Here is a 20,958-nt window from a genome sequence, read left to right as displayed (position 1 = left end):
TAAGAAAATTAGAAAGAATTAGTGCTGATTCTTGGAAATGAAAACAGCAATGGAAATAATGCATATACACAATCTATACACTAATGAATGAAAAATACAAATTAACAATGAGATTTTTAAAATAACCTCATTCTAAATAAATATTCATTCAAATAAAATAATGATACTAGTGAAAAAATAATATTTTTTGTTCAATGGACAAGTTTCAATTAGATTACAATAATCAAAATAAGAATTCAAAATATTTATTAAATAAACTAAATGATTCTAATATTCAGAAAAAAGCAACAAGTAAATTCTAGGTTAGAAAATATTTATTTTTGATTCAGAAAATAAGGGATCTCATCTAAAAATTTTATGATTATTAAACATTTGCATAAATGTTAGAACAAATAAAAACTATAAATTGGTTGGAAGATTAGAGCTAGTAGAAGTTTTCTATATCACCTTGAGACTGATGTGCCATGAGACTGCCTCAAGTACTATAGTAGAGACTCAGCGAACAGGTGAACCCTGGGGACACTGGACTTTAGATTTGTAATAAACCAGACAGCCAACATGGAGCACTGTAGGTGTGGTAGGGAGAAAGAAATGTTCCTCTCAGTGAGTCTATAAGCAAAAGAGAGAAAATTTCAGTGACTTCCATGATTGCAGAATTCAGTGCTGTCCACATAAACAGAAAGCAAACAAGAAAACTGGGTTTTATTCAATGGGCAGGTACAGAAGATGCCATGACAGACAGCTGTCTTAAGAGGAGTCCTACTGCCTTAGCTCATTACTGTTAGTGATAAGAAGCCCCACCCCTGCACTTTGAGATCTCCTACTCCCAATGGCCCCTCATTTTCAGCAGCTAAGGGTGCAACCACCTCAGAGCCAAAGTAGGCCCTGAGAACAGACTGTAAATTGAACATAAGTTTAAGGACACAGGTCTGCTTGATTGAAAAAGTAATGATGGGTATATGAGAGTTTTGGTATGGAAGTATATGCAAGAAATATTTACATAGGCAATGCAAGATCACTTTAATTAAAAATAAGAACTATCAGCATAACCATATAACCCTTATTTAATAAATAGTAAGATGTTACTATCTTTCTGATTTTTGGCCCACTTCTCAAACTTTCCTACTGCATGAAAAGATGAATTAACAGCAGTTCCAAGCACTGCAGTGAAACCTTTATGAGTCCCAGTTCTCAAGGATGGCATACATATGAAGGTTGGGAAATGACTTTTGCAATTTAAAACAAGGCAATTTATACCTCTTATTCAATGTTTGTATCAAGTTGGCATTTCTCAAAGATATTGCCTGAAGCAGAAAAACATAATAAGATGGGAAGACAAAGTTTTTGACCGTTGGTACTGAACAAGCAGCATGAACAGGAGACACATAGCACGATGAATGCACTTGGCCAGAAAGTGCCTTTAATCAAGAGCTCTTCACAAACCTGAAATCTTCAAGAAGCTGTAGTGTATCTTTGTTGTCTTCTCATTTGCTTTGGGAAAATATTGTTTGTGGAATTTAATACTAGTATTTTGTTTTGTTTTTGAAAAGTCACAAATAATCCTCTCAAAGGATCTGTCTTTTTAAAAAATGTTTCCTCCAGAGGCCTTTCTTTTAAAGATACAATACAATATAAATTACACACGAAATAAAAAACCCTTAAAGGCATGGGCTAGTGTAGCTCATAGTATAATACTTGACTAATATGTTCAAGAATCTAGGTTCAATTCTTAGTGCTGCCAAAAACAAATATAAATAAATGAACAAACAAATAAACAAAAAATAAACAAACAAACAATATGGACTCACGTGGTATTGAATGAAATAAAATTGGATGTAATTTAATTTTTAGTACCACCACAATTGATGTTTTCTATGTTTAGAAATGTTCTGTGCTTGTTTGAGTTCAGTTTTCATTGTTAAATGAAGAGTTTGGGCTTTATTGTTGCTAAAAAAAAAAAACCTTCTACCTCTAAGAAAGGGTTATTGTTTTATGCTCATAATAGTTGATCAAATTCCATGTTGATACAACAGACTCTCCTGAGTTTGGATGATGCCCAGTCCCATTTAGACCCCAAAGTCATTCAGCTTAGTACTGGTATCATTGCCATAGCATACTTTTTTTTTTAGTTTATCATTTTTTTTATTTTATGAAATAATCTTACACTTATTTAGTTTACTGTGGCCCTGGAACTTCATGCAAATTGTCAATTTTGCTGCTACAGACCCTCAGGTCCACACATTTCCTTTTTAACATCCTCATTTTCATTTATAAATAGTCTTGTTTTTTAAAATTTCATACAAGTTTATTTTAATATAAATTTATTTAAGTCACTTTGGGCCCAGCATGTCCTTGGGTTTCACCCACTCATCAAACTGCTCCGCTGTGAGGTAGCCAAGCTCAATGGCCGTTTCCTTTAAGGTGGATCCTTTCTTGTGTGCGGTCTTGGCAATCTTCGCTGCCTTGTCATACCCTATATGAGGATTAAGAGCTGTCACCAACATTAAAGACTCATTCATTAGCTTGTTAATCCTCTCAGTGTTGGCCTGGATCCCCACCACACAGTTTTCTGTGAAGGACACTGAAGCATCTCCCAGCAGCCTGGCTGAGTGCAATACATTCTTAATCATCATTGGTTTAAAAACATTCAACTCAAAATGTCCATTGCTGCCTCCGACAGTAACAGCCACATGATTCCCCATGACTTGGGCAGCAACCATAGTCATTGCTTCACACTGAGTAGGGTTCACCTTTCCTGGCATGATGATCATGTTTTAAATTGAGAATCATCAAGCATACTTACCTACAAAAATTATATTTAAAATATTAACTCATTACCCATCTTACACACAGAATAGAAAAAGAAGTTGAGAACAAATGCAGATAACAGAGTCAGAGGCACCTTTTCTAGTATCCATTGAGTGGAGGTGAATAGCATACTTTTAAGAATAGTTTAAAAACTGAAAACTATTCACCTCCACTCAATGGATACTAGAAAAGGTGCCTCTGACTCTGTTATCTGCATTTGTTCTCAACTTCTTTTTCTATTCTGTGTGTAAGATGGGTAATGAGTTAATATTTTAAATATAATTTTTGTAGGTAAGTATGCTTGATGATTCTCAATTTAAAACATGATTAAATTTAGATCTGTGGTCATATTAAAATTTTGAGTGACTACAATTGGGCTTTGAAACTTACTGGCTGAGCAATCATTCCTAGAGATAACTGAATCAGACATCATGATTAAAAGCAGATTTTGAACTCTGCCAATGCAGCTTCCAGATATAGCCTAACAACGTATGGGGGGAGGGTAAGAAGGTGTCTTAAAAGATTCTAGCACAAGGAAATGATGGTTCTCTGGGCAAAACCACTAATCTGTTTTGATCTGAAATAATGATGTGAACACTTCAAAGGAAATTTAGATTTTGTATAAATTTGCTCTCCTGCAATTGCATAAAGCCCCATGATTCAGACTCACCTGATACAGCTCAAAGAATAGTGTCTAAATTTTTTTAGGAGTGCTTCTACTGTTCAGTGTGTTGCAGAGGACTTCAGTGAATTTCATCTGAAGGTCCTGCCTTTTTAATGAAGTGGGAATGATATTCAACTGGTTATACTTCACCCCCTGGGAAAATTAGAGGCTAGGGTAGAAACGCAATTGTTGTAGGACCATGATTGCAGTTCTCTATGGAATCTTATTCATCTAGGATGTTAGTGCTGTGTCGTCTGTCTGTGTTCCTCACGCCACACAATAATCTGGTGCTCTCACTTTTCCTATGCAGAACCTGATGTAGGGTGTCTTTTTTTGAAGATCATTCTTTACCTTTAAGTTTTGAGATAGGCTCTGCCACTGAACTTGAAGCTCATGGATTTGACTAGCCTGGCTGACTAATGAGTTTCATGGATCCACCTGTCTCTGGTCCATCAGTGCTAGTTACAGGAACGTAACACCACCTCTGACTTTTTGCATGGATTCTGGGTATCCAAGCTCAGGTCCTCATACTTACACAGCAGACACTTTACAAACTAGGCCATATCCCTAGTTCCTATGCATGATATATTTCACTATGAAAATAAAAATTTATATATCAAATAAATTTCCATAGTGAGACGTGATTTATAGAGTTTATTCAATGCCATACAGAAAATAGTTCGAGGCCATTTAATACAAAAAAGAGTTCTAAAATAAACATTTTGTCACATATTTCCCTTGCCATAAACAAAAGAATAAAAAGGAAATTAAAATTTTTACATGGACAAAAGTAATTTCATCATTGACACCTTCACTACACATGTATACTGCACAGTGATAAGACTATTTTAAAAATAATTTTCTTGAATAACGGCATATGTTTGTCAAGCCTCTAATAAACAAAGGTTCTGTTATGGTGTTTGTATGGGCTAATTTATCAGCCATATTGACTCCTTATAATAAAACTTTAAAATAAAAGCACAGCTGCCCCCTTCATAGGTTTTGCCCTGGTCCACATATTGTCTTCTGTCACAGTGTGATGTCCCAAGTGCTTTCATTCTCTATATTCCTCACAGCTAATTTGGACCCTCATGCTGCTTCTGAGTATATTTCTTCTCTGTACTTTGTATGCAATTTCTAAGTTGACTTTTTTCCCTTTAACTTTTAATTCATGATTTCTGTCTTCTCCTGGAATTTAACTATGGAAATGCATTCTTCCTTACAATAAAACCAGCTGTATTCACATTTGGCATATATCCGAAGTCAGTCAAAGTGTATCAGTTTCTAACAGAGTTCCAATTCAATGAAGAACAAACAGTTCTTCCACAGTCTCCAAAGTCAGGGTGATAGATTCACGCTTCACTCTGCGTTTCAAGAGTAGTAGCTACAAGTTGCTTGTTTTATTGAACAACCAGTGAGAAATTTATAGCAGCAATATTTTAATCATCATAGTTCTTTTTTATAAACATACCTTTAAAAATGCATTGATAGAATACATTGTCTATGTGTGGAGTTACGGTAGGTAAGAGCCATGGTGTGTGTGCAGGTCAGAGGACAATGCATATAAAATAATTTTTAAAAAAATCAGCTGAAGACCGGGTGGTGGTGGTGCATGCCTTTAATCCCATCACTCAGCAGGCAGAGGCAGGCGGATCTTTGTGAGTTCAAGGCCAGCCTGGTCTACAAGAGCTAGTTCCAGGACAGACTCCAAAGCTGTAGAGAAACTCTGTCTCAAAAAATAAAACAAAAAAAAATCAGCTGAAAATCATGAACTTAACCTTTGCTGAAACATTGCAGAGTAATATCATCTATTAGAAGAATGTTTTCTGTGGAACACAAATATAGCTTAAACATGCTACAGAACAGATTTAAGAAACCCCATTCTTGTTTATCTCTTAATAAATTTTATGGTTTGAATTGATGTATGGTATGTAAAAACAGATATCATCACTTCAGGAGCAGAGTTCAGGGACGACAAGGCTAGAGATATTCCACAGTAATTTTGGGATGTTTTAACTAGTACAAAAGACTGTGAAGCGTAAGAATCTATTACACACAGCTCTTAAAGTTGGACATGTGATATCTGAGGAAACACGGTATGATCTGGAGAGGAATCTTTTGTCGTTTGCTCATGCCTGCTCCTTATTTTCTTCTGAAGGCACTGATCACATTCATGAGTATTTTAGTTTGTAATCTAATTATCATCTGTGGTAGTTTGAATAGGTATGATCCCTGTAGACTCATGTGTTTGAATACTTGGCTCGTAGTGAATGGCACAATTGTTTGGAAGAAGTGTGACCTTGTTGGAGCAGGTGTGGCCTTGATGGAGGAAGTGTGTCACTGTGGGGATGGGCTTTGAGGTCTTATGCTCAAGCTATGCCCAATATGACACAGTCTCCTTCTGTTGCTTGTGGATCTTAATATAGAACTCTCAGCTCCTTTTCACGCACCATGTCTGCCTGCACACTGACGAGCTTCTTGACATGACAATAATGGATTAAACCTCTGGAAATGTAAGCCACACTAATTATATGTTCCTTTATAAGAGTTGCCATGGTATGAGGAACAGAAGGAGGGAGAACATGAGCAAGGAAGTCAGGACCATGAGGGGTGCACCCACCCACTGTGACAGTGGAACTGATCTATTGGGAGCTCACCAAGGCCAGCAGGACTGGGACTGAATAAGCTTGGGATGAAACCGAACTTTCTGAACATGGCAGACAATGAAGGCTGATGAGAAGCCAAGGACAATGGCACTAGGTTTCGATCCTAATACATGAACTGGCTTTGTGGGAGCCTAGCCTGTTTGTATGCTCACCCTCCTGGACCTGGATAGAAGTGGGAGGACCTTGGACTTCCCGCAGGGCAGGGAATCTGGACTGCTCTTCATTCTCGAGAGGGAGGGGGAATGGAGTGGGGGGAGAGGGAGAGGGAATGGAGTGGGGGGAGAGGGAGAGGGGGAGGGGAGTGGAGGGAAGGGACAATGTGTGGGAGGAGGGGGAGGGAAATGGGAAATGGGGAGGAGGCGGAAATTTTTTTTTCAACAACTAAAAAAAATAAACAAAAAAATAAAGAAAAAAATTATCGAAAAAAAAAAGGAGTTGCCATGGTCATGGTGTCTCTTCACAGTAATAGAAACTAGCAATGACAAGGGAGAAAGGATTTATTTGTCTTACACTTCCACATTGCTGTACCTTACTGGGGGAATTCAGGACAGGAACTCAAACAGGGCAGGATTCTGGAGGCAAGAGCTGATGCAAAGACCATGGAGAAGTGCTGCTTTCTGGCTTGCTTCTCTTGGCTTGGTCAGCCTGCTTTCTTATATAAGCCAGGACCACCTGTTCAAGGATGGCACAACCCACCATGTGCTGGGCCCTCCCCCATTGATCACTAATTGAGAAAATGCCAAACAGCTGGATCTCATGGTAGTATTTCTTCAAGTGAGTTTCCTTCCTTTCTGATGACTCTAGTTTGTGTTAAAGTCATACACAAAACCAGCCAGTATGATACCCAATCAAATTGTGCCACATTCAATACTTGCATTATTATTCCTGTGTGTTATGTTCACATTAAATATATAGTTTAGCTGAGCTGTGGTAGTGTACACCTTTAATCCCAGTTCTTAGGAGGCAAAGGCAGGTGAACCTCTGTGAGTTCAAGGCCAACCTGGTCTACAGAGCAAGTTCCAGGACAGTCAGAGCTGTATCACAGAGAAACCCCATTTTGAAAAACAATATATACATTCAAAACTATAAAAGCTTTAATTTATTGTAGCTTGATTTCTAGAGTTGTTATTGAAAATATGGTGCTACTTTTGATTATTGATTCTTTATATGTGAATTTCTTTTTTTCTTGGCAACTTTTGAGTTACATTTTCTCTCTAGTGTTCTCAAGTTTCTTACTGACTTTTTTCTTTTTTTTTTTTTTACAGGAGTCTTCTACTTTATTAAGTTGAACACCTACAGGTCCTTTCCATATAGAAATTCAAAATTTTCAGTTCTGGAAAGCCCAAATTTCATATTTTGGGGCAACTTCCATATTTCTATTTTCTCTGATTCTCTTTAAGCTATGGATTCTTTTGTTTCATCATTTGATTCCCTTATTATTTATTATCTGAATTTTTATCATCTGACTTTTGGGATATTTTTTCAGTTTATTAATATAATTTTAAAGAATTTTTATAATTTTATTTTCTTTTTGCCTTCTGATAATCCTTTTTATTCTAACAACTCCTTTATAGAGCTTTATGTTCTTGTTTTATAAATAAGTCCTCTTCTTTTACAATATAATCAATCTATTAAAAAAAGCTTTATTCTACCCCCCCATATTTTCTATGAATGTAATTGTTTTGGTCTCCATTTTTTCTGGTTTTCCTCCAAGTACCTGAAGTCTCTGTTTGTCAATATTTAAAATGAAGCGCTAAAAAGTAAATTGTGAAGTGCTGGAGCTGACTTAGCTCTATGTCAGTTGCCAAGTCTAGGTGAACCTTTAGCCTCACTGCAGGACTATTTGTTTGTGTTATCTCATTGTAAGGAACTGAATCCCATTATCAATGGGTATTTTCTTGAGTTCATCAGCTTTCCCAGAGAAATCTTGGTGTCTGCTTTTGGGGAACAGTAGTTAGTTCTAATTGACAAACTGAATTGTGTAAAGGTACTATGACTTAAATCTTCAAGAATGTAGATTTCCACATCAAGCTCTCATGTTTCCATGTTGCCTTACTGCCTTACCCTAAGGTTGGCTCTCTAGAATAGAGTATCGCTCAGGTGCAATCCTCCCAGTATACAAACCTTGCTCTTCTGCCAGAGTGAGAGTTTAGCATGGAGGACAGTTAATCTCCATCTTCTGTAGGCTCTTACCAGTCTTTTTAGCCTACTCTCTCTGACTGCTGAACCTTTCTGGAGTTCTGATTATAGCAGTTTTACTTTTGCAAACATTTGTTTATAACCATCCAGAACAAAGTATAGCCAGCTCAGAACTATTTCAAGGGATGAGAAAGTTTTCAGACTGGTAAAAAGGAGGAGATGCACCATTTTCTTAAACCATGCAATGCATTTTTAACTTTTCTGGCAAATTTTGGTTCAGGCAGAACAAATTATGTGAAGACAATGCCACATTTCTTTGTGCTTCTTAATGGTACCTGGTATAGTGGTATATTATTTTATTTATTAAAACTTACCTGAATATCAGAGGGCAAAGCAGGCATAGTAGTCAGCCATACAGATCAGGCAGTGGTGTCACACATTTTTAATCCCAGGACTCAGAAGACAGAGACAGAGGGATCTCCATGAGTTCTAGGTCACCCTGGACTACACCAGATTGAATCTGTCTAAAAGAGAAACAGAGCCCGCGCAGAGATCCATCATGCTGGGATTACATGCCTTAATTCCAGCACTAGGGAGGTGGAGACAGGAGTGATATGGTTAGGCAGAGAGTGGAATATAAAAGGGAAGAGACAGGAACTCAGTGGAGTGTGGAGTTTGAAGTTGGTTGAGAGAATCAGGATTACCCCTTTGTTTATTGAAGCCTTGGTAGAGATAAAATCTCTTTAGTGACTTGACTGTTTTGTTTTTCTGATCTTCAGCTTGAAACCCAGTATCTTTCTCTGAATTTTTATTATTCATGATACATTGGCATCCAATGTTTGTTGTATAAATTCACACACACACACAAAAAAAAAATTTGTGACTTTACAGCCACCTACATAAGCTAGAGCTACAAGCGGCTGGAGTCATTGTCTTATCAACTAGATTTTTCTTTTTTTTCTCCTGCCAGGCTCTCCCTGAACCCCTTTCTCAGGCTTCTGCCAAACTAGGTAGCTAACTTGAATTTCAGTCAGGTTTTTACTGTTCTACGTAGCAACAATAAGCCTCACATCTTCATCAGCATCGTCAGCAGATTTGGTAAGACAATTGGGAATCTTTAAAGGGAGGAATTATTTAAAAGAGAGGGATTTTTCCCTCATTAAAAATGGGGAAAAGCATTAAAATGGAGGGATTTGGGTCTTTGACTGATAATATGCTGGACAGTTTGAAAATAGAAAGATTGAATGAGAGGATAACTAATTTAGATGGGATTTAAGTAATGCCAAATGTAAACATCATCAGCATTATCAGTACTGTTTTATCACAAAAAAAGTTGGTTAATCTGAGTGTTAAGATACAGGCCTTAGAAAATTTAATAAAACAGATTTCAGAGATATTCAAGTCCAAACAGAGGAATTTAATGGAGAACAAATTTCAACATTGAATTATAAGAATGTAGAGGAACAGCCTAAGGTTTTCAAACAACTGACCTTAATATATCCTGTAACTATACAGGAATTGCCAACTGAGTGAGCTCCTGTGCCAATGTTAGATTTAAGAAGATTCAAGGAAGCAATAGTCTTATATGGCATATATTTTTGTGAAGTAAATGTTAAACTTGTAGTCAGTTTGTAATAGAATTATCCCTAAAGACTGGATTGAGTTGGTTAAAACTGTTTTAGAGCCTGGTCCACAATTACAATGAAGTATCTAGTTCAGAGTGAAGGCTAAGACTTATTGAATAACAGAGTAAAGCTAGAGGTATGGAAATCTCCCAAGATAAAATTCTTAGAGAAGGAGATTTTCTTACTGTAGAAAGGCAATCTCTACATGATGGTCACATCCTGACTTTATGTCATGCAGTAGCTTTGGATGCTTGGTACAGAGCTAAAGAAGTAGGAAGGAAGATTGAATCATTTACTAAAGTCATACAGAGCCCAAAAGAAACCTTTACAGACTTCTTACAAAGATTGACATCAACAGTAAGTAGAATGATAGCAAACTCAGAAGTTAGACAAATAGTAATTGAATCTCTGGTTTTTTAAAATGCTAATTCTCAATGCAAAAGGATAACCAGGGCATTAAAGGCAAGATAAGGACTTTTGGAGAAATGGATCCAAGATAAAATTAATATTGAATTTCATGAACATGATGATACTTGGATAGGAAAGGTGATTTCCAGAGGTCTGAAGAAAAGTTGAAATGTCAAGTGTTTCAATCATGGCAAACAAAACCAACTTAAAAGGGACTGTGGACAGGACATTCCTAGAAACAGTGCTTTTTTTCTAAGCATAATCCATTCAGAAGATTCCTCCCTTCTGGATTATGCAGAAGGTGTGGCAAAGGGAGACATTGGGCCAATGGATGCAGATCAACAAGAGATATTCAAGGTAACTCCATGAGGGGCCTCTTGCAGGCCCCTATGACAAATTCGGTTCAGTTGTTTCCTGTCATCATAGAGGAAACTCCTTTCAAGAGCAATTAAAAAACCTAATACCTAATTTAAAAAATCACACTGCTTTGGATAATAGAACAGTTATAAAAGAGAGAATAAAAAATTCAGAAGAAATCATAAAGTGAGTATTTTGGCAAAATTCTGTAAATGAACAATGACCAAAATAAAAATATGAATGAATGACTTTGTTATTGAAGGTCTAGTAGACGCAAGTGCAGATGTAATAATACTTTAATCACTGTCTTGGCATCCAAATTGGCCTCTTTAGGATGTAAATGTTCAGTTTTACGAATCAGAACTTTAAAGCAGAGTACAAGATGGGCCAGAAGGAGAGAGAGGAATATTAAAACCATAAATGACTAATATAGCAATGAAGTTGTGGGGAAGTGATTTCTCACAACAATGGAATACTCAGATAAACATCCCCCCAATCTTAGAAACAAACAATAAATTAATGTATGTTTCTGGGAAAAATATTACAAAATATTATAAAGAACAGTCGCTGACCATTCACACTCTTGTTCAACACTCCTACCTTTAAAATGGTTGACAGACAACCTGTATGGGTTAAGCAATGGCCTTTAACAACAGAGAAACTACAGGACTTAGAACACCCAGTACAGGGGCAACTAAATGCTCAACATATTGAAGAATCAACTAATCCATAGATTTGTTGCTAAAAATCAATATGGAAAATGATAATAGATCTAAGAGCTGTTAATAAGGCAATTCAGTCAATGGGCGCTCTACAGTCTGGCATTCCTTTGCCTTCTCTATTGCATAAAGGATAGCCTCTTATAGTTACTGATTTAAAAGATTTTTTCACTATACCTTTACAAGAAAAAGAGAGAAAAAAATTACCTTCACAATGCCTACTTATAATAGTTCTCAGTCTACTAAAAGATATCTTTTAAAGGTTCAAGGTTACAAGAGTGAAACCATGACCAGAGAGCAGGGGTACAGTACCCAGTAAAATAAGCTTTGAGACATTGGTCTACTGTTAACAGACTTGGCAAACAAAGAACGGCCATATTTTTCCTAGGGTGTTTGTGTAGCAATCTGGTTAGACAAATGTGACTCTGACCCTGTGCATAACTGCAAAATTCCAAACTTATAATCTATTTATAGAAAGTCTTTAATTTAAACTTGTCTTGAGGTGAAAGTGAGCTAAGTACAGTTAGTCTTAGCACAAAGGAGTAAAGCAGACTTTTAAGTGTTTACAGTCCTCGTGGGATATATGGATCTCGTTATGAAGCATGTACTACTATATATTCCATATATGAAAATCATATAGCTAAATGTGGTATAGGAGGTCCTTCTGTATTTCTGTTGCTTTCATTGGTTAAATAAAGAAGCTGCCTTGGCATTTTGATAGGGTAAAACTTAGGCGGGGAGACAGAACTGAATGCTGGGAGGAAGAAAGCAGGGTCAGAGATTGCCACCATGGAGCCAGCCACCAGATCAGACATGCTGAATCTTTCCCAGTAAGCCACAGCCTCATGGTGACATACAGATTATTAGAAATGGGTTGAATCAATATGTGAGAGTTAGCTAATAAGAGGCTAGAGCTAATGGGTCAGGCAGAAATTTAATTAATACAGATCTCCATGTAATTATTCTGGGCATAAACTAGCCAGATGGCTGGGACAACAAGCAGCCCGCCAGCCCCAGTGTAAACCAGTTGGGTGGTGGGACTCAGCCCACCACGCTCTTCCTACAACATAAATGAAAAGTCATTTTCTTGACTATCCACAGATATATGTGCCCATAAGTTTGAGATGTAATCATGAGACTACATATACATATCATATGAGATTACAGACTACAATGCATGCATTGGGGAGACACCAAGATGCCTTATCAAACATGAGCAACAGTTTCCAGAGTTGATAGTCCTGAAGGTAACCTCCATCAGAATCACTCCTCAGGTGGGCTGACATCTGAATTATCAATGACCATATGCTGTATATTTCCACAACCTCTGACAAATAAGTCTCTCAATGGTTATTTGGGAACCAGCTAGAAGAACAGAGCTGATTACAGTTATAACAAAAAATTCTGGCTGCATATGAAAAACAGTGGCATGGAACAACATGAAATAGGCAACACTGGGCTCTTTTTGGCCCATCAGATGCTATAACTGTGTTCTACCATGAAATTGGTATTGGTTGAATTCATTCTTGTGAAACACTAAGGATTTAGGCATGTGAGAAATGTGTACTTTATAAACTTGGAAGTTTCTACTTTTTGTTTCTTGTTTTCCCTGCCATTCTGGGGTCACACTGCATTATATAGGATTTATATAGAAAGTAAATCCATGTGTAAAGTCCTCAGAGACAAGCTGGCATCAAGAGATTTGAAAGTTTCTCTGACCTTGTGAGCTTCTGTTGAGCCTCTAGGAAGTTGAAAAAGTAGGAAGTTCTTTTTTCTTTGGGCCTCCCCATTACTTCACTTTTAGCTTCCCTGTTCCCTTTAGACAATTGTCCTCCTTACTACTCATACAAGGGAACAAATTTGCTGCTATTTCCAGTGATAGGGAGTGATATCAAATCAATATGTTGCACACTCACATGAGAATTCTGACTGGGTAACTGCTCACAGAGCAGAAAAGTATCTACTGTCTCCACTTCAGACCCAAGGGCTTTGACCCTCAGTGCAGTGTCTCCCTAGCATTGGTGGGGTTGCATACCCTGAACTAACACAACCTCAGAAAGAACAACAGCATGCACTATGTGTTTGGGATTTTATTGTCATGTTTAAAGGATAATGTGCTTGACTGGGAATGGGATTCCAAGAGAGCATTTGGAGAAAACGAGAGTCATAGTACAAGTTGGGAAACAAGTTGGAGAAGGTGTGTGGCAGAAATGAATGTTTGTCCTAGTGAGTCTGGGACAAAACACTTGACAGCTTCAAGTACTCATATTGATGAAAATAGAAGCTGAAAATGATTAATACTGGGATGCTTTGGGAAGCTGATCTATCTCTGAAAAGGACATAGGGAAGGCAATTTTCCTTCAAAGATATGGAGGTAGAGGTACAGTGAAGAAGTCAGGTTTAATCCTGCATTAAAAATGGTGATGCAAAAAAGAAAGACAAAGAAAAGGGAGGGGTATGACATGGAAGAGGGTTAAACTAAGAAGAACCTGAACTGAAAAAAAGTGTGAATAAACTACTTCTGGATTAACAACAATTCAGTTGTAATCAGATTTGGGAGCTACTCTTGCATACTAGCATAGTGTTTATAGCATTTTGGCATCCTTGGTATTATCACCAAGAATGTACCTGAGAGATAATACCTAGAGAAAGTGTTCTTATAAAATAAAAATGAGGAAATGTTGAGGTAAAAATATAGAAAAGAGGATGATAAAAGAACATGCTTAAGCATTATGCTCCAAGGATGACTAATGCTGTGTCCGTATGAAAACAAAGATTGGTGCAGTGATAACCCAGTCTGTGATAACTTCCCAGGAAGTCCTTCCTTCTCCAAGTGAATGGGGTTCTGTACTTAAGCAGGGGTCCCCAGGCCCTAAACAGCTGTTTGCCTGTGTTGGCTGCCACAACCTAGGGTCACAGTTAGCCATGTTTCTCTTTTTGCCTTCTGCATCCTGCAGTCAGATGACTTGAAGCCACAGTAGGACATCTAGAACCATATGTGAGTTGGTAGAGGTGCCTTGGGCAATTACAGACAAGAGAAAGAAGAACCATGGGTGTGCAGGCCGCTAGTTAGATGGTTAAGTGAAAGTCAAGATGAAACAGCATCCTAACCCTAACCTAACTAGAATATTAGGTGCTACATGTCACAGAATCATATAAAACTCAGTTTCCCAAAGAAAAACACCATTGTTTTTGTTGTTCTTAATTCCTGCGGGTTAGACGAGGGTTACGCGAGGAAAGACACAGACATGCGGCGGTCCCACGTGGTACACTTTTAATGGGAGGGGGAAGGATAACAAGGTAAGGGAAACCGTGCAGACACACTAGGGAAAGCGGAAGGAAGGGGCAAAAAAAGGGGCGAACTCGTGGCTTGTCCTTGCTTTTAACGGAGGATGCAAAGGCTTCTGGGAAATGTGTCCCCAGGGGAACGCTGGGAGTTGTAGTGTTGCAAGAGAACAACATTTCACCCTTTTGGTTTGATTAAAAAAAATTGGGGGACCTTAAAGGGTAGGGAATAGGGGCGTAGTCCAGTCTCTCATGGCTGCTTCCTGCTGGCTTTGGGCGTTGAGGGGTCCAGGGAATGTCCGATTATCTTGGCAATGTCCCATTGGCGTTTGTGGTCGCTGGTGTAGTTGGTCACTGATGTCCAGGGTTGCTGGCTGGTGTAGTTGGTCAATGATGTCCAGGGTTGCTGGCTGGTGTAGTTGGTCACTGATGTTTGAAGTCCTGGCTGTCGTCTGAGGCGGCTGATTGAAGAAATCTGTGTGGCTTTTCCTGAGTAGCTGGGTCATCATTAAGATGCTGGAAGGCAAAAGTTGCATTAGTAAAAGAAAAAAATTAAAAGAAGGGGGGATTTTTTGGGGGGTATCTGGGGTGAGGGGGGGAGGAGATCCAGGTGAGGGGGTCTTAGGATGTCCGGGGTTAAGAATGATAAAAAAAAATTAAGTGATACTTATTCCTTTGTGTTTGATCCGTTGGGCTGGCATCTTGGAGCTTAAGGAAACTGTCTTAAAAGAAATAGATTCTAACCATACATCTCTTAACATTTCAGGGGCCACTGCTGCAGTCAGCGGCTGGCCTGTTATGTTAAAGAGCTTTGTAGAGGAGAATCTGCTTACCACTTGACTCCGTATTTGATGGGGGTACCTGTAACGACAGCTAGATGGTTATTTATGAATTTAAAGAAGGGAGGGTGTGTTAACACAGCGACGGATCGGGACCATTGTTTTCCTTAGACTGTAGTAGGGGGGCTGAATCCGGCATCCTTTGGAACTTAAGAGTACAGGGTCCGGTTTGAGTCACCGTGTATGAAGGATTATCTTGAGCTGTGGAGATAAACGGTTTAAGATGTGACAGGTGAATCCAATGAGGAATTCCTTTAAGCTTGGCAGCTGTGGGAGTTAAAAGACTTGCTTTGAAAGGGCCCTGCTATTTAGGGGAAAGGGGTAAAGGGCGCTGGCCTGGGGGTGAGAGTAATACCTCATCCCTTATTTTAACTGGCGGCGGACATGTATTAGCACATGGTCGAGGTAGTGAGTGATCTGTGAAGTCCCATAGTAGTGAGCGTAAGTGGAACAGGAGGGGAGTGAGCAGGTGGTCAGGAAGGGGAGAGGTCTCCTATGAGAAGCCGGGGGTTAAGACCGGCCGCCCATACATGAGTTCAAAGGGTGAGATGAGGAGGGGGCCCCTTGGAAGGGCTCGGAGTCGGAAAAGAGCTAAAGGCAGGAGCCTTACCCAGTCAAGGTGGAGCTCTTGTGACATCTTAATGAGGGCTTCCTTTAAAGAGCGGTTAGTTCGTTCTACCTTACCTGACGACTGAGGATGGTACGGTATGTGAAAATTCCAGGGGATCCCGAGCGCTTTAGACAGATTTTGAGAAATCTGAGAAGTAAACTCTGGACCGTTATCTGACTGAAGAGAAGTTGGGAGTCCAAACCGAGGAATAATCTCTCGGAGAAGAATATCAGAGACTGTCTGGGCCCTCTTGTTAGAGGTGGGGAAGGCTTCAACCCACCCAGACATTGTATCCACCAGAACCAGGAGATATTTAATCCTCCTGACTGTGGGCATATGAGTAAAATCCAGCTGCCAATCAGTTCCCGGAAGGGAGCCCCTTGCTTGGTGGGTAGGGAAAAGGAAGCTACGATATTTAGTCCTGGGATCTGACTTTTGGCAGATCTGACAGGAGGCAGTGGTGGCTTTTAGAAACCTGATGTCCTCAGGCGTGGGTTTGATATGTGTTTTTACAAAATGAAGCAGAGCTTTTTCATTAGGATGAAAAAGCTGGTGCAGGTAGGACAGGATCTGTTGAGTGTTAGGAGGTGCCTGTGGGGTTGTGGGCTGTGCTGTAAGGACTCCCTGAGGTAACTGAGGCAGGTCTGAGCTAAGAGCTGCTGTCTTAGCTGCTCTGTCAGCCCGATTATTTCCCTTGGAAACAATAGAACTGTCCGACTGATGAGACCGACAGTGAATAATTCCTATAGCTTTAGGTAGATAGGAGGCCCTCAGCAAGTCCATAATATACTCTGAGTTGGTAATAGACCCTCCCTTTGCCGTGAGAAGCCCGCGTTCCTTCCAGATGGCCACGTGGGACAACAGGATATGAAAAGCATATTTAGAATCTGTATAAACATTTATTTTTAAAGATTTTATTTATTTATTATGTATACAACATTCTGCCTGCATGAAGAGGGCGCCAGATCTCATTACAGATGGTAATGAGCCACCATGTGGTTGCTGGGAATTGAACTCAGGACCTCCGGAAGAGCAGCCAGTGTCTTAACCACTGTATAAACATTTAAAGATTGTCCGTCGGCTAACTGGAAGGCACGGGTGAGGGCTATCAGCACAGCCTGCTGGTTGGTAGTATGAGCAGGGAGTGCCTTTGCCTCGACTATCTCTGCATCTGACACTATGGCGTAACCTGCTCTGCGTGTCCCGTCACATAGAAAGGAGCTGCCGTCCGTGTACCAGGTGTGGGTGGCCTGGGGCAGACTGCCCTCCTGTATATGTGAGGGGTGGGGCAGTAGGTCCTCTAGGACCTCAATGCAGGAATGGGATGGGGAATCATTAGCACCAGGTTGAGGTAGAAGATTTGAAATGTTGAGAGGTGGGCAGCACTGGAATGTGAGACTCGTATCTTCCACCAGCACCACCTGAAGTGAAAGAACTCGAGAAGGAGGTAGGTTCTGTAGGCCTTTGTAAGTTAAGAGGTTAGACAAGTTATGATGAGAGAAAACCGTAGTAGGTGCTCCGAAGGTTAGCTTTTTGGACTCACGAATAAGAAGTTCCACAGCTGACAAGGCCCGTATGCAGGGTGCCCAGCCCCGAGTGGTGAGGTCCATCTTCTTTGACAGGTAAGCTACAGGTGCAAAGGAAGGTCCCAGTTGATGGCCTAGAACTCCCAGGGCATAGCCCTCTTTTTCTGCTACGTAAAGAGAAAAAGGGCGGGTTAAATCCAGAAGATGGAGAGCTGGGGCCTGGGTAAGGGCCTGTTGGAGTCTCCGGAAAGGTTTGGTGATGGGGTGAAGCAGGGGCTCATGCATAGAGCCAAGGGCTGCCTCATATAGGGGGCGGGCGAGGAGAGAGAATGAGGGAATCCAGGATTGCAGGAAACCGGCCACTCCCAGGAATGACAAAACCTCTTCTTTGGTGGAAGGAACTGCAAGAGATTGAATTAGTCTCTTTCTGTCTAAGGTGATAGCCTTTTGTGTTGGGGTTATAGTTAACCCCAAATACGTTACCTGGGTGGTGGACAATTGAGCCTTCAAAGGCGAGACTCTGTAGCCCTTTTTGGATAAAAAATTTAATAAGATGGCGGTGTCAGTCCTGCTAGTCTCCAAAGAGGGGCTACATAGCAGGATGTCATCGACATAGAGTACCAGTTTTGATTTAAGGAGGGACAGTGAGAGCAGATCAGAGGCCAGAGCCTGGCCAAAGAGGTGTGGGCTGTCCCGGAAGCCCTGAGGGAGGACGGTCCAGGTTAGTTGTGTGGAGAAATTAGTATCAGGATCTGTCCAGGTGAAGGCAAAGATGTTCTGAGACTGAGGGCTGAGAGGAATAGAGAAAAAGGCATCCTTTAGGTCTAAGACTGAAAAGTGGGAGGTCCCTGAAGGAATGTTAGACAGAAGTGTGAGAGGATTGGGTACCACTGGGTGTAAGGGAACGACAGCAGAATTAATGAGCCGGAGGTCCTGAACCAAACGATAAGTTCCGTTAGATTTTTTGACAGCCAGTATAGGAGTGTTAAAGGGGGATGAGGTGGGGTGGAGCAGCCCCTTCCTCAAGAGATCAGAGATTATAGGTTTTAGTCCTTTGAGGCTTTGGGAAGGAAGCGGGTACTGGGCTTGAGTGATATACGCAGTAGGGTTTTTTAACTGAATAACAACGGGGGGGGGGTGGTGTTTAGCGACAGCTGGGTTTTGGATGTCCCACACGAGAGGGTCCACCTGGGAAGCTGGGAGGGGAAAAGGCATGTTAGTATCAGAGGGTCGTGGAGCCAGGAGAAGCAGCAGCTGTGTCACTGATGGATCTGAAACGAAAGGGGTGGGGGGCACAAAAGAAATGGAAGCTCCCAGCTTGGTCAGAAGATCCCTTCCCAAGAGTGGGACTGGACAGGTTGGTAGAACTAGGAATGAATGAGTGAGAAAGATACCTTTAAATATGCAATTGAGAGGTGGAGTTTGGAGAGGTAGATAAGGCTGTCCCCCTACCCCAACAATAGGGGAACGTGAGGGGGAGGTTGGCCCCCAAAATTCCCTTAGAACCGAATATGTTGCTCCGGTGTCCAAGAGAAAAGAGATGAGGCGTCCCGACACTGTAAGAAGTACCCACGGCTCCTGGTTGCAGATGGGCGTAGCAGTCGGGTTGTCGGTGGAGGAGCCCGGGAACCTTCAGTCTTCCAGAGCCAGACCCAATAGGTCAACCTGGGGGTCCTCTGGGGCGGCTGCCCCAGCGTCACTGAACGCACGAGGGCAGTCTGTGGACCAATGACCCTCCCTGTGACACTTTGGGCAGGGGCCCCTTGGGTTGCGATGGGGATTGGGGCACGCCTTTGACCAGTGACCTGTCTTACCACACTTGAAGCATGGGCCGGGGGGCGGGGGAGCCGCGCGCGGAGGGCGGGCAGTGGAGTCCATCACCTCGGCTGGCCTGGCGGGTGCGGTGATCACGTGGCAATGATTTCTGGCCTTGTCATTCCTTGCGTGGTAGATCTTGAAGGCCATCTCCAGGATCTGTGCCTGTGGAGTTAAGGGACCCTTCTCCAAACGTCTGAACTTCGCCTTGATGTCTGAGTAGGACTGGTTGACAAAGTGGGTCATCAGGAGCTGTCTGCCCTCGGTGGATTCTGGATCCATGTTTGTGAACTGTAGCATAGCTTTGGTGAGACGGTCAAGGAATGCGGAAGGATTCTCCTTTGTATCCTGAAATATTTCTGCAAGTTTAGAATAATTGACTGGTTTGAGAGCCGCCTTTCTTAATCCCACCAGGAGGCAGGTTAAGAATCGGTCTCTGGCCAGAATGCCCCCGGGGGAGTTGTAATCCCAGTGGGGTTCCTGTTCGGGCACCACCTCTGCACCGGGTGGATGAGAAGGCTGGGTCTGGTGTACTTCATCAGCATGCAGTCTCGCCTGCTCCCAGACCCGTCGGCGTTCCTCAGGAAGCAAGTTGTTAAAGAGAATCATATAAATATCATGGTAAGTTAGGTTGTAAGATTGGCTTAAATATTGAAACTCTTTTGTGAAATTAGTGGGGTCAGCCGTATACGACCCTAGTAGCTTAGAAATATGTGAAAGTTCCGATAAGACAAAGGAGACGTGGACCCGAAGTGGGCCCTCGACCCCAGCTACCTCTCGTAAGGGCAGAACGGTAGCTGGTTTGGGTTGATCAGGGTCTGCTGCTGCGGCAGCGGCTCGCGAGCGCATGAAGGGAGGGGTGAAATTAGGCGCAAGGCGGCGGGTGGGGTTAGCGCCTGAGAGGGTCTTGGAAGACCGAGGCAGAGGGGTGGGTCGGGGAGGTGAGACGGAAGAATCCGAGGTTGATTCGGACAGCCTGCGTCTTCTGTGACGGGAAGAAATTGTTAATTGTCTTCGTAGTCGAGTCCTGCTGTGAGAGGAATTAGGTGAAGCTGGATGGGAAAGGCTGGGATATCTGAGACGGGGGGAATGAGATTTTTTGGGGGATTCAGAGGAACGGGAAGGCGACCCAGAAGGATGTTTACGCGGAACTCCTGGAGACCTAGGAATGAAGCGTTTAGAGGCGTGGGGAGAAGGTGTAGGCGACTCCTTTTTGTACCTAAAAGAAACTTTTGAAGGAGGGGGGATAGAGGAGGTGGCCCCCGATTGGGCAGGGCGGGAAGGAGTGGTCCCACGAGGTCGGGGAGGCGGGGGGTCGTCAGCGGGGTCCATGGTCGGAGCGGAGGGTTCCTGGAGGGAGGGTAGAGCCAAAAACATGTGAGCCGGTGAAAAGTGTGACGAGGTAGATGGGTCAGTTTTTAGAGCCATATAAAAGAAGGCCATCATGTACATTAATTCCTTCCATTTAGCTGACCAGTGACAAAAATTTGCCAGCTC

The sequence above is a fragment of the Microtus oregoni genome, unplaced genomic scaffold, assembly GCF_018167655.1.
Source record: "Microtus oregoni isolate MIOR12 unplaced genomic scaffold, Mior012 000105F_ref0000443, whole genome shotgun sequence".
NCBI classification, from domain to species: domain Eukaryota; kingdom Metazoa; phylum Chordata; class Mammalia; order Rodentia; family Cricetidae; genus Microtus; species Microtus oregoni.
Note: the sequence above shows the minus strand (reverse complement) of the source record.